This window comes from Phoenix dactylifera, chromosome 3, assembly GCF_051530095.1.
Source record: "Phoenix dactylifera cultivar Ajwa chromosome 3, Ajwa_hap1_PhDact_Kaust_v1.1, whole genome shotgun sequence".
NCBI lineage: Eukaryota > Viridiplantae > Streptophyta > Magnoliopsida > Arecales > Arecaceae > Phoenix > Phoenix dactylifera.
Window position 1 is genome coordinate 6755641 of NC_143192.1, and position 14807 is coordinate 6770447.

The window sequence follows — 14807 nt, forward strand, 5'->3', positions numbered from 1 at the left end:
GTATTTGTACCAAACTCTTTAAAGATAAAATCGCAAGAAAAATCCATCGCTCGAGTATTGTATCTTTAAGACCAATCAAATTTTCATTGCTTTCAAGTTTTTGAACTTTTATTTTTCTCTTATTTTTAAAGAAATGCAGGAAAGCCCCTGACCTCTCTTTAGAAAAAGGATGCCTAGGAGATAACCTACCATACATAGATCTATATCGTTAACATGCCTTCCCCTCGATTCCTAAACATTTCATCATTTTTATTTTAAGACCATCCGACAAAACATAAAGAAGTGATAAATGACTATCTCTAAATGTATGATGTTTTTATATCCCTTTAGATCAAGCTGAAAGCTATTGTTTCGACACCAAAAAAGCGTATTCATACTGACCTCTTTGAAGATGGAACTCGCAAGAAAAATCCATCAGTCGAATATTATATCTTTAATACTAATCAATTTTTCATTACTTTCAAGTTTTTTAGCTTTTATTTTTTTCTTATTTTAAAAAAATGCAGGAACATACATGACCTTCCTTAGAAAAAAGGATTTTTTTGAGGTAACCTACAATGCATAGATCTATATCGTTCATATGCCTTCCCATCGATTCCTAAACATATCTTTCTTTTTTTGTCCGACATCCTACAAAACATAAAGAAATGATAGATGGTTATCTCAAAATGCATGATGCCTATATATCCCTTTAGATCAAGTTGGGATAACGGAATTAGAATCATGAAGCACCACTACACACCGCAGTATTCAACCCTGTCTTCTACTAGTTTTACACGTATGTATAAATTTTTTTAAATTACCTAGGAGCTAAATGTTTCTCTCTATTTTTCTTAAAATGTATTCGTAGCATGGGTACATTGCTAGTTTTGACAATATGGCAAAGTCTCAGTCTAAACCATTGGCATTAGGATTTTTAGAATTAGGATTTTATAGTAGTTTACTATGGCAACTCTTTTCAAGCCATGATACTTTGAACTAGTTGTTTTAAACATTGTAAAGAGATGAGCAAATGAAGAGATTTAATCATCCTTTCTTTGACTGTAAAATTAATGGCCAAAGAAGTCAACTTTTTGTTTGAAAGCCATGAATTTCTACATATTATAGATGAATGCTAGTGGCATGCTTAACACATACAAGTCCGATCGAAGCTGAAAATCCGGGAAACCGGATTTCAGAGTATAGGAAGATTCCCCCTGAGGGGGACGAGGCCGTAGGCCGAAGGGGGCGAGGAAATAGAAAGATTCGTATGAAGAGGTCCTCAACCCTATGAGGCGGCCGGCGGGCAAAGAAAGGGGGCGGGCCGGCCGGTCGGGGCCTTGGCGATACGTTCTTCTTTCGAAGCGTTTTGCAGGGTGGCGTGCCTCCGTCAGGTGATTTTTTTAATTGGGATCCTCTCCCCATGTCCTTGAAACTATCACATGAATCGACGTTTGCATGAATCTGACACTTGTGGCACTTTTCACGTACTGGTAGTGTTTCTAGTGGCAAACGGGTGAGTAACGCATAAGAACCTGCCATTGGGAGGGGAACAACAACTGGAAATGGTTGTTAATGCCCCATAGGTTGAGGAGCAAAAGGAGGAATCCACTCGAGGAGGGGCTCGTGTCCAATTAGTTAGTTGGTGATGCAATAGCTTACCAAAGCGATGATCAGTAGTTGGTCTAAGAGGATGATCAGCCACACTAGAAGGATCAAAAGAATTAAACATCTTGCTCTTTCTTTAAAAATTTCTGATCTCTAGTGGACCTCAAAGTTTGTGATCCCCATAATAGGAAACCATTTCACACAATTCTGAGGGCACTTGAATAAGCTGCTGACACTCGGTTGCGTCTTTACCCCTATCCAATTTTTGGGCTTCCAGTATGACCAAAGATTTTCTATCTACATCCAGAATAATGACACAATCAAGTTGTTGGTTCGACCCTAAATTGATCCTCTTCTTTTTCCTTCAAGGACCAGAGAATGTTAAACTCTTGGCGGGCTGCTAGGTTTCGCTTACGCTATAGTTCAAAAGATTGCACCTTAATTATTCAACCGAAGTGTTAGGGTTCCAGAGCATGAGGCAATGTTTAGCATTTTCGAGACCATGCAAATGAATTGATTTGTTTGTTAAGAGAAAGAATTTAAGGTTAGTAACTATCAATAAGTTAGACCAATTTTATAAATAATGTTTTTATTCTATGTTTGCAAGCTTTGAAAATAAGTTATGTCAAAACATAGGCCAACTGCAAATATAGTCTACTTTAGAGACTAAGTGTTGAACTAAAGACCAATTGCGCTCTATATTGTTTGTAGAACTACGTCATCAACTTGAAATACAGATAGAGACCTTAGAGCAAGATCACTACAAGAAAATACACTTTCAGTGACCACGTTCGGCGACTAAATGAATATTGGTCGCTGCAAATAAGGCTATTTGCAACCAACATCCTTGTTAGTTATTGAATGATTGTCCTACACCGACTAAATGCATATTTGGTCGCGGAAAATTAAAACCAAATTGGCGGGGTGGAGGTAAAACGTTTGGCGACTAAAGTTTGGTCGCTGAAAATAAGGCTATCTGCGACCAACATTCCTGTTAGTTGCTGAATAATTGTCCTACACCGACTAAATACATATTTGGTCGCGAAAAAGCAATACCAAGTTGGCACGAGTCCAATATTTCACGCGGGCTGGAGGTAAAACTTTTGGCGACTAAATTTTGGTCCTTAAAGGTTCACCTCCAGCGACTAAAAAAAATTTAGTTCAGAAAAACTTTTATGAATGGCGTCTTTTTCCGATGAAAAAATTGGGCAGAAAGTTTGAGTTTTTTAGTGACCAAACTTTTGGTAGTGGAAGATTTCCGTAAAACCGAACGATGTTGTACTAGCTCCTATAAGATGCTAATTTCTAAGTTCAAAAAAAAAAAAAAAAACACCTTAATTCACTTAGGCATATCCTCGTCTCTTCGGCTGAATCTCAATCCCACAACTTTTCTTCATACTTAAATTCTTTTTTATTTTTATTACTATAATATAATTTTAAAGCTCGAGCTCGGTGCTTGACTCCTTGTCAAATTAATATACAGATCGACAGAATACACATCATGCGGACGTGGGATCGGGAATCCGCTTAGAAATATATAGAATTCTTGGACATCCTACGGGCAGGATCTTTTTTTCATTAGCCCACCCGCATGGCGGATCGAAAATCCACTTAGAAATAAATTTGCACGCATCCTTGTTAGTTACTGAATGATTGTCCTACACCAACTAAATGCATATTTGATCGCGGAAAATCAAAACCAAGTAGGTGCGAGTCCAGTATTTCGCGCGGGCTTGAGGTAAAATTTTTGGCGACTAAATTTTGGTCCCTAAAGGTTCACCTCCAGCGTCTAAAAAAAATTTAGTCGAGAAAAGTATGCATATAGGGGACGTCGTATGAGAAACCAAACAAATCCTAATTCCCTATTCCTCTATTCGGCTTTAACTCCTTGCCTTCACCCGTCGCCGTAATTAATTCCTTCGCCCGTTCGCCGTTCCCTTATTCAGAATCCCAAATCCCTCCCACTCGGTGCTAGCCAAGCCTTTTTCGCTTCCGAGTTCCTGCCCTATATCTGGAGAACAGGAAGACCCTGTCCGGCTGCGGCGGTGGAACCTCTGGAGAAGACCCTGTCCGGCTGCGGCAGTGGAACCTCTGGAGAAGACCCTGTCCGGCTGTCTGCGCGCCCGCGAGTCTCTTCGACGTCCCAAGGTATATCTCCTCCGGAATTTGTTTTAGCATAGGCCGGGAGGGCTTTTGTAAGAGGGTAACAAGGCCGGGCTTGAGGGAGAGGGAGAGGGAGAGGTGGGGGTCGTCGGGGGTTGTTGGAAGATTTGGAGGCGAGGCGGGAGAAGAAGAAACCTAGGAGGGCTTCTTCTCCTCCGCCGCCGCCGCAGCCACCGCGGAGGAATTTTCCTCCTTCGCCAGGTCCATTCCGGCCAGGGCGGCAGGGAGAGAGAGCGAGGAGGCGAAGGGGATTTGGGGTGAGGGCATTTTCTTGGGCCGGCAGGGGGAGAGAGCGAGGAGGGATTTGGGGACAGTAGTTTTGTTTTGGGTGGAGAGAAAGAGAGGGGAGGGATTTGGTTGGCTTGATACACATCTGAAGCCGCTCTTATCTTTCATCCCTTCACTTTTTTGGTTTTGGTCTTGGTTTTCCTTCTCTCACATTACTCCTAATCCAGCTGGGCCTTCGGGAAGAAAGATAGGGGGATTAGAGATGGACTTCTTAGAGGGTGGAGATTCTTTTAATTTTATCCTCTTTGTTTCTTCCCCTTTCTGTTTGGGTTGAATGGTTGTCGTGCTGTGATGTAGCTTGGGTATCGAAGGGGAGATGGGAGATGGGAGATGGTGGGATGGGACTTCTTTTAAACTAATTATTTTTCCATGCTTCTATTCAAGGATTATATTAAACTGAAGAGGCTTCTTGTCTATCTTTGTTAGATTCATGCATCTTTGTTGAAATAGTATACTTGACAACTATCTATTTTCATATCATTTTTTTAACTATTTTGTACTTATTAAAATTTATTATTATTATAATAATAAAAAAAGAAAAGGCCTCATTCACTGAATTTGTCTTAGGCCCCCAAATGTATTAGGCCGCCCCTGGTTTTCTGCTGAAACTTTTTTTTGCAGAATACAAAAATAAATCTATAAACTAATCAATCTAACTTGATGAAGTACTTTGTAGGTCAGTCAAAATGGATAAGAGTTGGATGACAATAAAAAATAGAATGAAGAGTAAAGAGTATAGAGAAGGGGTGAAGTCTTTTATTGAATTTGTGGTGGCAAATTTAGGCTCAGCAAATGATATTTGGTGTTCTTGTGTCGAGTGCATGAATGACAAAAAACAAAGTATTCAAGTTGTCAAGATTCATTTGATGTTGAAAGGAATCTCGCCTTCTTACAAGACTTGGGTGCAACATGGAGAATCTGTTCATGTGCATCAATCTTGTGTTTCAAATGATGCTAACTGTGACAATAGTGGCGGTGTTGAGGATAGAATGGCTGGGGATGGCACCGATGATAGGGACGAATTGTCTAATATGCTGGAAGCTGTTTATATGGGCGCTTTTATGAATGATAATATTGATGAATTGCCTAATAACTTGGGGAGGGAGGATGCACAGAATTTTGGAAGGATGGCATGCAAACTTATGATGCCTCTAGTGGAAGTACATTTAGAATGTGTGCTGCTCTCATGTGGACCATTAATGACTTTTCTGCATATGGTAACATGTCTGGATGGCCAACAAAAGGTTATTTGGCTTATTCCATTTGTAACGAAGATGCTTCATCAGAACGTTTGAGGAGTAAATATTGGCTATATGGGTGCGAGGCGTTTCTTGCCTGAGAACCACATATGGCGAAAGAGCAAGCTCTTTAATGGTAAAAGTGAGGACAGGTCAAGGCCACGAGAGTTCACGGGAGAAGAGATCTTGGAGCAATTAATTCAGGGACATATAAGCCGTTGGGCAAGCATCCAAGCATTAATAAGAAAAGAAAAAGGGGCGAAGATGATGACACGATTTGGACCAAGAAAAGTATTTTGTTTGTTCTCCCTTATTGGAAAACACTCAAGCTGCGTCACAACTTGGATGTCATGCACATAGAAAAGAACATTGCAGAAAATATTGTTGGGACATTACTGGGCGTAGATGGGAAATGCAAGGATACAAAAAAAGCACGCATAAATTTGGCAGATATGGGTATACGGAAGGAGTTACACCTAAAAAAGCGGACGAACGGATCTTATGAGAAGCCTCCAGCATTGTACACATTGTCCCCGTAAAAGAGACAAGGGTTTTGTGATTTTTTAAAATCGATTAAGTTTCCAGATGGCTATGCGGCAAACATCTCTAGCTGTGTAAGTACACAAGGTAGTAAATTATCGGGTCTGAAAAGTCATGACTATCATATTCTTTTGCAATGCCTTCTTCCAGTTGGAATGCGTGGGTACCTCAACAAAGAACTTAATATTGTATTATTTCAGTTAGGCAATTTCTTTGAGCAATTGTGCTCCAAGGCATTAAAAATAGCTGATTTGAAAAAATTAGAGGACCAAATTGACTTATTATTTACAAGCTTGAGAAGATTTTCTCTCCTGCCTTCTTTGATGTCATGGTTCATCTAGCTATTCACTTGCCTCGCGAGGCTATTCTTGGAAGGCCAGTGCAATATCGATGGATGTATCCAATTGAAAGGTAATTGTTTGCAACCGTATAGTAGGAATAGTAATCATGTATATTATTGTACATGTAAGAATTTTTCTATTAGCATTGAGCTATTATTTATCGTAGGTTCCTCGAAGTTCTAAAAGGATTTGTTGCCAACCGAGCTCACCCAGAAGGTTCTATCGCTAAGGCTTATATTTCTAAAGAGAGTACAACATTTTGCTCAATGTACCTCGATGGAATCGAAACAGTGTTTAACAGAGAAAAAAGGAATGATGACGGTGGTGATCGTGGCATGGGGTTAGCAGTCTTCACTCAAAGTGCCCGACCATTTGGGTTAATCTGAAGGGGACCTGATGTGCCGGCCAATGAACTCGAGATGGCTGAATGGTTTGTCTTATACAATAGTTCAGAAGTGGATCAATATCGAGAGTATATTATTTTAAATTGCTTATTAAGGTTCAACTATTGTATATTTAGTTGTTTTAGTCTTATATGTTACCTATACGTTACGGAATGTCGAATAGGGAACACAAGAACTACATACAAGGTGAGAGTGAAGTTGACATCACAAACAGGCAACGTAAAGAATTTTCCAAGTGGTTCAAAGATCGTGTAAGCAAAATTAATTAACATGTAGGCACCATGAGTTATCCTTGTATTTGAAAGTGAAATAACATATTATGTCACTTTTTTGTTATAGATGACTCAACTTCGAAACCAGCAATCACCGGAATCTACTGATGAATTATGGTCATTGGCCAACGGTCCTCGTCCGATAGTCAACATATATTCAAGGTGCTTTTGTAACGGTGTCCGATTCCATACCATCGAACGTGACAACCGCCGTAAAAGTCAGAATAGTGGGTTAGTTGTTGAAGGGGACCACGAAGGGCAACCGATTGACTTCTACGGTTACTTGTGCAAAGTTTGGGAATTAACATATATGTTCGGACAACGAGTCATTTTGTTCCAATGCGAATGGTTCAACACTGGAAGTAAAAAAACTTTCTGCATTGATGCGCATTGCACTAGCATTGATAGAAGAAGTCGGTGATACAAAGATGATTCTTTTGTACTACTGAGTCAAGTGCAGCAAGTATTCTATATTAATGACACTGTAGAGAGACGTGGAAATTGGAAAATTGTCCAAAGATTCAAGCATCGAGGTATATGGGATGTGCCACAGATGAGTGATTTAGAACCCAATGATATTAAAGAAACCATTGTTCTCGATCATGCATTCCAACAAGATGAAACCAATGACGTTGAACCAATTTCCATTGAAGAGCCAACCACAACAGATTTGCACAGATATGATATTGATGCTGAAATTATTCAAGAGGAGGTCATTTTGCAGTGTCGTGGGCGAGATCAAGCCGGGGGGAGTGTCGATGAAGTAATGGAGGAGCCTAGCGATGAAGAAGAAGAGATTGATAGTGACAGTGATACATATCTAGATTTAGAGCCATGATATATTTCTCTAATGATCTATCTATAGCAAAGTTGAACACATTTTTATGTTAATGAAAATCATCTATTTTTATCTTACATGCTTCTGTTTTTTATGGAGAGTGTGATGTACTTTTTACTCCATATTTCTTTATGGCTGAATATAATGTATCTGTCTGGTTTTTATTGTGAAAAATGCACAAAGTAGGTAAAAAATTTGTGAAGCCTGGGTGCTTGTCCCAGAAGCTGACGGGATACGAAAGGCAAAGGCAAAAAAGGATTGAAATGAACTAAATGAGATTAGAGGCTCTTGGCATACCGGGCATGTCCAAGGCATTGTTTGGTTCAAATCAGAATGGTAATGAAGGACCGAACAAGATTAGCAATGGCGATAATGATGAAGAGTATCTGCCATCTGATAATGATGAAGATTCATGAAGAACTCGACAAGAGGGTAATATGCCCGAGGGAGAAATCTTAGCTATGCCGAGGCACCCTTTAGCAGATGCTGAACTTGTGCCTGTGATGGCTGCCCAACCTACCCTGCTCCCCACCTTTTCTACCCAGCAAACCCACGAGCTTTCAAATTCACCTATTATTGCCAACAGCGTGGGTGAGCAAACTCATCTTTCTGAATCTTGTTATTGCTAAGATACTCTTGGTAAAATGATGGCATTTCAGTGGTTTTGTATTTTTTTTTTTTGCGTTCTCTTTGTCTATCACTAGCAGGTTTGTCTTATGGCCTAAAGTATTTAAGTATTTTAGCAGGTTCATCATCAAAGCGCGTGCGGGGTAAGCAGGTTCATTGCCCAAAATGGCGGAGAAAAGCTCTCTGTTCCAGTACTTGATGAGTGGAATGCTTTATGTGGTATTAATGCCCCAAAGGTAGCCAATCTGTTGGGGATGTATATTAGGAGAATGTGTTCAATTAAGAGCATACCGACGTGGCGGCATGTAGACGAGGCTACTCAATCTGCTATCATACAATCTGTCCTTGTAATTATTTATTGCACAATATTTTTTTAGGTACTTGTACTAGTTGCATTGATCATACTATATAATGATTTTACTTATGTTTTTAAGATAAGTTCAAAATCTCGGATGATTATCATGGCAATCTAGTAGCTCAACAAGCTGTCCACAGAAAATGCTACAATATTCATAGAAATTGGAGGCACAATATGAAATTGCATTACAAGCATCTTAAGAACGTCTTATATGTGGACCCTTATAGTCATCTATACGAACATGTGACTCAAGAGGATTGGCGCCACTTCATTAATGATGTGTGGAAAAGCAAAGAACACAAGGTAACTTACATATTTAGTGCTACAGAGTTTATAAGTAAAATATTTGATCATAATGTTTTCTTTAGATTTTTAATTTGTATTTTTTTGAAGGTGAGATCAAAAGCCGGCAAAAAGAATAGGAAAAAGCTTGAGTACAATCATTGTTCAGGATCTCGGTCATTTGTTGCAACAATGACTATACCGGTAATATATTTTTGAATATGTACTGGCTATATCTTTAGTGAACTGCCTGTGAAACAGTCTATGGGATAGTTTTGGCTATTGTAAAATAGACAATTTACTGCAAGTAGATTTTTTATTCTAGTTTGCTGCAAGTATATTTTTGAAATCCTTTTATGCAAGTAGATCTGACAGTTATTTTAGTTTTCTTATTATGTAGTGGCTATATACTAATCTAAATTACACTTTGCAGCCAGAGTTTAATGGTTGTGAAAACCTTGAATTTTCAGAATTCTATAAGAAAACTCATTCCAAGAAGAACAAAGAGTGGATTGATCCTATTTGCGCCGTGAAACATGTAGGTATCTAAAATCTCAATAATCATTTAAATCAGTTTCTGCTTTTGCAAGGTTATATACATTTAATTCTGTTGTTACCTTTGTATTGACAGTCAAAGATGTTGAGCTTGCGAGAAAAATCTTCCCAATCCGGTGTGCAATTAACATCAGAGGAGATGTCTAGGCAGGCACTTGGAAAAAGGAAGAGATACATTCTTGGATTTGAGGTTGGGCCGAAGCTCTCTTTATCTTCTTCCACACCTAGTCGTGTGTCACAAGACCATGTTGGAGAGTTGCAGAAACTTAAAGCTGAGATGGAGGAGATGGAGATGGAGCGTGAGGAGCTACGGAGGCAATTGGAGTAGGAGAGGAGAGAGCATGAGGAGGAAAGGAAAGAGCGAGAGGAAGAACGGAAGCAAATTGCACATCTTACAAGTTTTGTGACAGAGTTCTTAAAAGAAAAGACTCAAACGCACAAGTCATCTATCCATCATGATGGGGCCATGTATTCAACTAGTGGTACAAATACTCGTTGGTATATATTCTCATTCATATTACGTAGGTTATTTAAAGATTTTGACCAAATTAAGCGAAATGTCATTGTAAACTTATACTTGAATTTTAGTTTATTATTTTTCACATGTGGTTATTGATTGTGTATTCTTTTTTGCTTTCTCAGATACATGGTGGAGTTATGAGCATGTGAAATCTAGTTTTTGGTACATGGATAGCTTTTGTTCAAATGATCATGGTGGAGTTGTCTACAAGCAGAATCCAGTTTTTGGTATAAGAATATTTTTATCTACATGATGGTTATTTGGATGAATAGCAAGATCAGATATTTTGGGATTTTTAATTTACATTTTGATGTGTTTGGTGATGATTATCACCTTAACATATGGTATGGATGAAACATTGCGATGTATGGTTAATAGGTATGCTTGACTTTAGACTTATAGATGATGATATTTATAATGAATGATTATACATTCTCCAACATTGTGTATACTTCTATTTGGATGAGCAAATGTATTGTGCAATATGGATATTGGATAGGCTATGTTGGTTGTACAGAATTTGGAACGAGCCCAAAATTAAATATTAAGCTTATAATTTGAATTGTTAATTAAATACAAGTTAATACTTTCTGCCACAAAAAAATGTTTGCTGCCAATGCATTCCAATACATTCTGCGACCAAACTATTGGTGGGGGAAGATAGACATTCAGTGACCATTTTTTTGGTAGCGGAAGACAAACATTTCACGACCAACTATTTGGTCGGCGTTGAAATTAGCGACAACAGATTTGGTCGCGGAAAATTTTCTTCGGCAACCAAATGTTGGTCATTGTTGGTGTACCTTAGGTGACCACACAATATTGGTCGCCAAAATCTTTCAGTGACTAGGGTTCGGCGACGAAGGATATGCTAGTCGCGAAAAGGTTTCGGCAACCAAATATGGTTATTCGGTGACTAGAATCTTAGTCGCTGAATATGTATTTTCTTGTAGTGAGATATCAGACATGGAAACAATTATTGAAGAATTGGGATGTAAAAATAGTTAGATACTAAAACTGGCTCCGACAATCGTCATGAAAAAATGGTTGAAGAGGTGTTAGCCAATAGTTCTTAATGTCAAGAACAAAAATCATATGGGGGCAAGCACTAGAGAAGAAAATATGGGGTGGGCTTTCTATTTTGCCGTGTTTTCTCTAGTACCAATCTTAATAAAGAAACTCAAAAGCTAGTGACTTCTCCTACTAATGGAGTCATCAATCCCATGATAAAAAAACCAAAGAAGCAAAGAAAATTGTATGTCAGTCCCATGATAAAGAAAACAAAGGAGCAAAGAAAATTGTATAAGGCATTTTCTTTCTTTCTCATCAAGCCTCTCCATCCATCCTTTTCCTCTTCATATTGTCTCTTCGATCTATATGGTCTTCTTTCTCCTCTTCAAGTCTCTTTCTCCTCTTCCAAATTCCACCCTCTTTTCTAGAATTTTTACACTTAAAAGTCCATGAAATCTAAAAAATGACATGTATATAATTTTTTAGGTTAGACAAAGTTAGAAAATTGTGTATTGTGTACTAGTACAGATGAACATTATTTCTGGAAGCATTGTATTGATTTACCTAAAGGTGTGTATTAGCTTGTTGGATGACTAATTTGGTTAGTATGTATTATTTAACCATGTAGTGTGTACCGGTAAAAAACATATTTTAAAAATTATATATTGATTTACTTGAACGTGTGTATTAGATTACTGCTGGATATGTATGAAAGAAGTTTGTAGTATGTATTAGAAAGTTGATAAGTATGTATTATCTAGCCATATAGTATATACTGGTAAATATGATGTTTTGGAAACTATATATCAATTTGCTAGGAGGTGTGTATTGGATTGCTAGATAACTGACTTGCGAAGTAGTATGGATCACCTGATTGTATACTCTGAAAACTATGTATCGATTTATCTATAAGTGTATATGAGCTTACTAGATAATTAATTTGTTTGGTGTGTATTATATGGCTATATATACAGTATATCCTAATAAAAAGCATATTCTGGAAATAAAGATAAAAGAAGATGCCATGCATGATTTTCTTTCTTTTTTTGATGGGTTTTTTGCATAGATACCCTTCTAAATGTTAGATTTTGCGTAAATACCCTTCCAAAATTGATATTTGCATGGATACCCTCGTAAAATACTTGTTTTGCTATGTTACCCTTTTTTATTCTTATTTTTGCATATGTACCCATGCCATCTAACACCGTTAAAAAATTAACGGTTTCAAATTAAAATAACTAAAATACCCTTAATGGGTAGGCATACAAATAAAAAAATTTATAAGGGTATACATGCAAATAGTAACTTTATAAGGATATTCATACAATTTCCTATATTTAGAAGGGTATATACGTAAAAAAAAATCCTAGTAGATGGAAAGAATTTAGATACATTAATTAGTGTGATAGCCTTTATAATTCTGTATTTATTAGGAAATGCACCCGGTCCTGTAGATGGAAAGAATTTAGATACGTTAATATGGTTGTCATCATTTGAGGAACAACAAAACAATCTCCACACACACACACACACACACACACACACACACACACACACACACACACGTGTCTTTGTATGTATTTGCTAAAGGTATGCCTGATATCTACGAATTCGGGTAACAAATGGAGGTAGATATCAGGAACTGCAACCCCAAGATGTTCAAAGTAAACGAATTTGGTGTATATAGTTGAAGAGTACAGCCCACAGTCCCCCATCCAAGGACCAAGAATGATAAGAATGCTCAAAATAAGTAATTAATGGAATACTGAGAAACATATGTACTGTAGAAGATGGCAACGAAGGGCCCTGTGGAGCTGGAGAAGAAGGAGACGAGCTCGGGTAACAAAGGGGAGGAAACCCACCCGAAGGCGCCGGAGATGGGCCGGACGTGGGCGAATGTGGTAAAGGGCTCGTCGAGGGCATCGACCTGGACCAATCACCAAATCACGACGGCGGAGCTCGAAGTTTTGAAGCGACGGTACACGGATGTGGTGGAGATCTCGCCGGAGAAGATGGAGGTGGCCCGGGCGGCGTGGCGTGATACTGCGGTGATCATGGGGAGCTTGGGTCGTCGCATACCCGTGGAATGGATCAGTCGGGAGCTGCGAGCTGCGGAGAAACTCGACTACGATGTCGAGGAGTTCATGCTGGCGGACGAGACCTTTGCGTTTCGATTCCGGAGTGAGAAGGATCGGGAGGCGGCCATGGAAGGCGGTCCCTGGTTGGTGGCAGGTCAGCTCCTGACCATGGAGCGATGGCGGCCGAACTTTGTTCCGGGGACCAACAAGCTGTGCCGTACGGTAGTTTGGCTTCGGCTACCAAGCTTACCGATGGAGTACTGGACGAGGGAGCTGATCTGGGGTATCGCGGCGAAGGCTGGACGACCTTTGGCGCTGGACAAGGTCACCGACCAGGGCCGGAAACTCGGGTTTGCCCGTGTCAAGATCGAGGTGGATGCGGGGATGCCGTTCAGGCCGGGGACGTTCATCCAGGTAGGATCCGACCTACACTGGCAGGTTTTCCGTTATGAAAACCTGCCTGGTTTTTGCTACAAGTGTGCTCGGTTGGGGCACGGGGAGGGGGATTGCCCCTTTCCTCCCACGGCCCCGGCGACGGCTGGAGAACAGGGAGAACAGAGCTCCCAACGGACTGGGATGGAGGAGCCCCCCCAGGGGCTGTCATCTGAGGTGAAGGAGGGTGATGAGTTGGGGAGTCGGCGTCCCTTCGGCCCGTGGCTGACAACAACTAAGATATGGCGGCCGAAGGCGAACAAGCCGATGAAGAAGGCCTCGGTGGCGAAGGTCGCTCAAACAACTCCGGTGCAGGATCCTCCCTCTGATCTGGGGCCGAGGTCTCCTATCGCTGCGCCGAATCTCCCTCTGTCGCCCACGGACACGGAAGGCTGGCAAAAGCCTTCTAAGCTGGCCAGGAGGAGGTCGCCGGAGACGAAGGAGACGGAAGCACGGGTGTCGGACGCGGAGATGACCGAAACTGGTGGGGTTCTGGGGTCTGAACCGGAAATCATCAAGGGGTTGGGTTCGACCACTTCTCTTGGCCAGCAGGGTGGATCCGACTCGGGACGGGCCAAGCCAAGCCCGGGCCTGCCTCTCACTGATGGGTCGGGCCACGGGATAAAGGGCCTAGATGTTGCTACTGGGCTGGCCCATGGGCAGGGCCCAAGCCCATTGAAAAGGGCCAGAAGCCCAGCCAAGCGGAAGGGGGCTGTGGGAGTTGGTAGGGCTGAGTCGACTCATTTGCCTCGATCGGTCTCAACGTCCTCTTTCGATGACCCATGCCTACGCCGGAGGGAGGATGGTCGGAGGCACTTCCGGAGTGCCTCCCTGCCGCCGGTGAGACCCCCTAGTCGACCGACGTTGGGCGGTGCTCCATCTGCTGCCGGAACGGCTGGGACTATGCGAGCGGAGGACGGAGCGCCCACGGCGAGCGGAACGGCAGTGGCAGGTGAGACCCCAGCTCGGCGCGAGGGTGTGGCCGGAGAGGGCAGCAAGGTTCCGGCCAAGGAAGTGCTGGAGAGCCTGCACCACCGGAAGGAGCTGAGTTCGGCTAAAGCTTCACAAAGGGAGGTGGTGCCCACGTCGTGTCAGAAAAACAAGGGGAAGCTGAAGATGGAGGACGGGGATGGGACTCTCAGACCTCTGGCAGCTCCGGTAAGGCTCTCCCCAGCCTCTTCTACGGTGGTGGTGATGAGAAGCACTCTAGGGGGCATGGGGCAGGGGTCTTCTTCTCCCATCCAGGATCATGGCAAGGTGGCTGATTTGCTGC

General features: G+C 41.2%; 1 long non-coding RNA gene across 2 annotated transcripts; it reads left to right on the forward strand.

Moving 5' to 3' along the window:
• The first annotated feature begins 8895 nt into the window (after positions 1–8895).
• LOC148714215 (uncharacterized) lies at positions 8896–10460 on the forward strand. Of its 2 annotated transcripts, XR_015976872.2 has the most exons (4): positions 8896–9142; positions 9409–9476; positions 9570–9991; positions 10136–10456. It is a non-coding gene; the product is annotated as an uncharacterized LOC148714215 (long non-coding RNA). The 2 variants fall into 2 exon arrangements; XR_016400060.1 differs by having other exon boundaries at positions 9409–9991; positions 10136–10460.
• The last annotated feature ends 4347 nt before the right edge of the window (positions 10461–14807 follow it).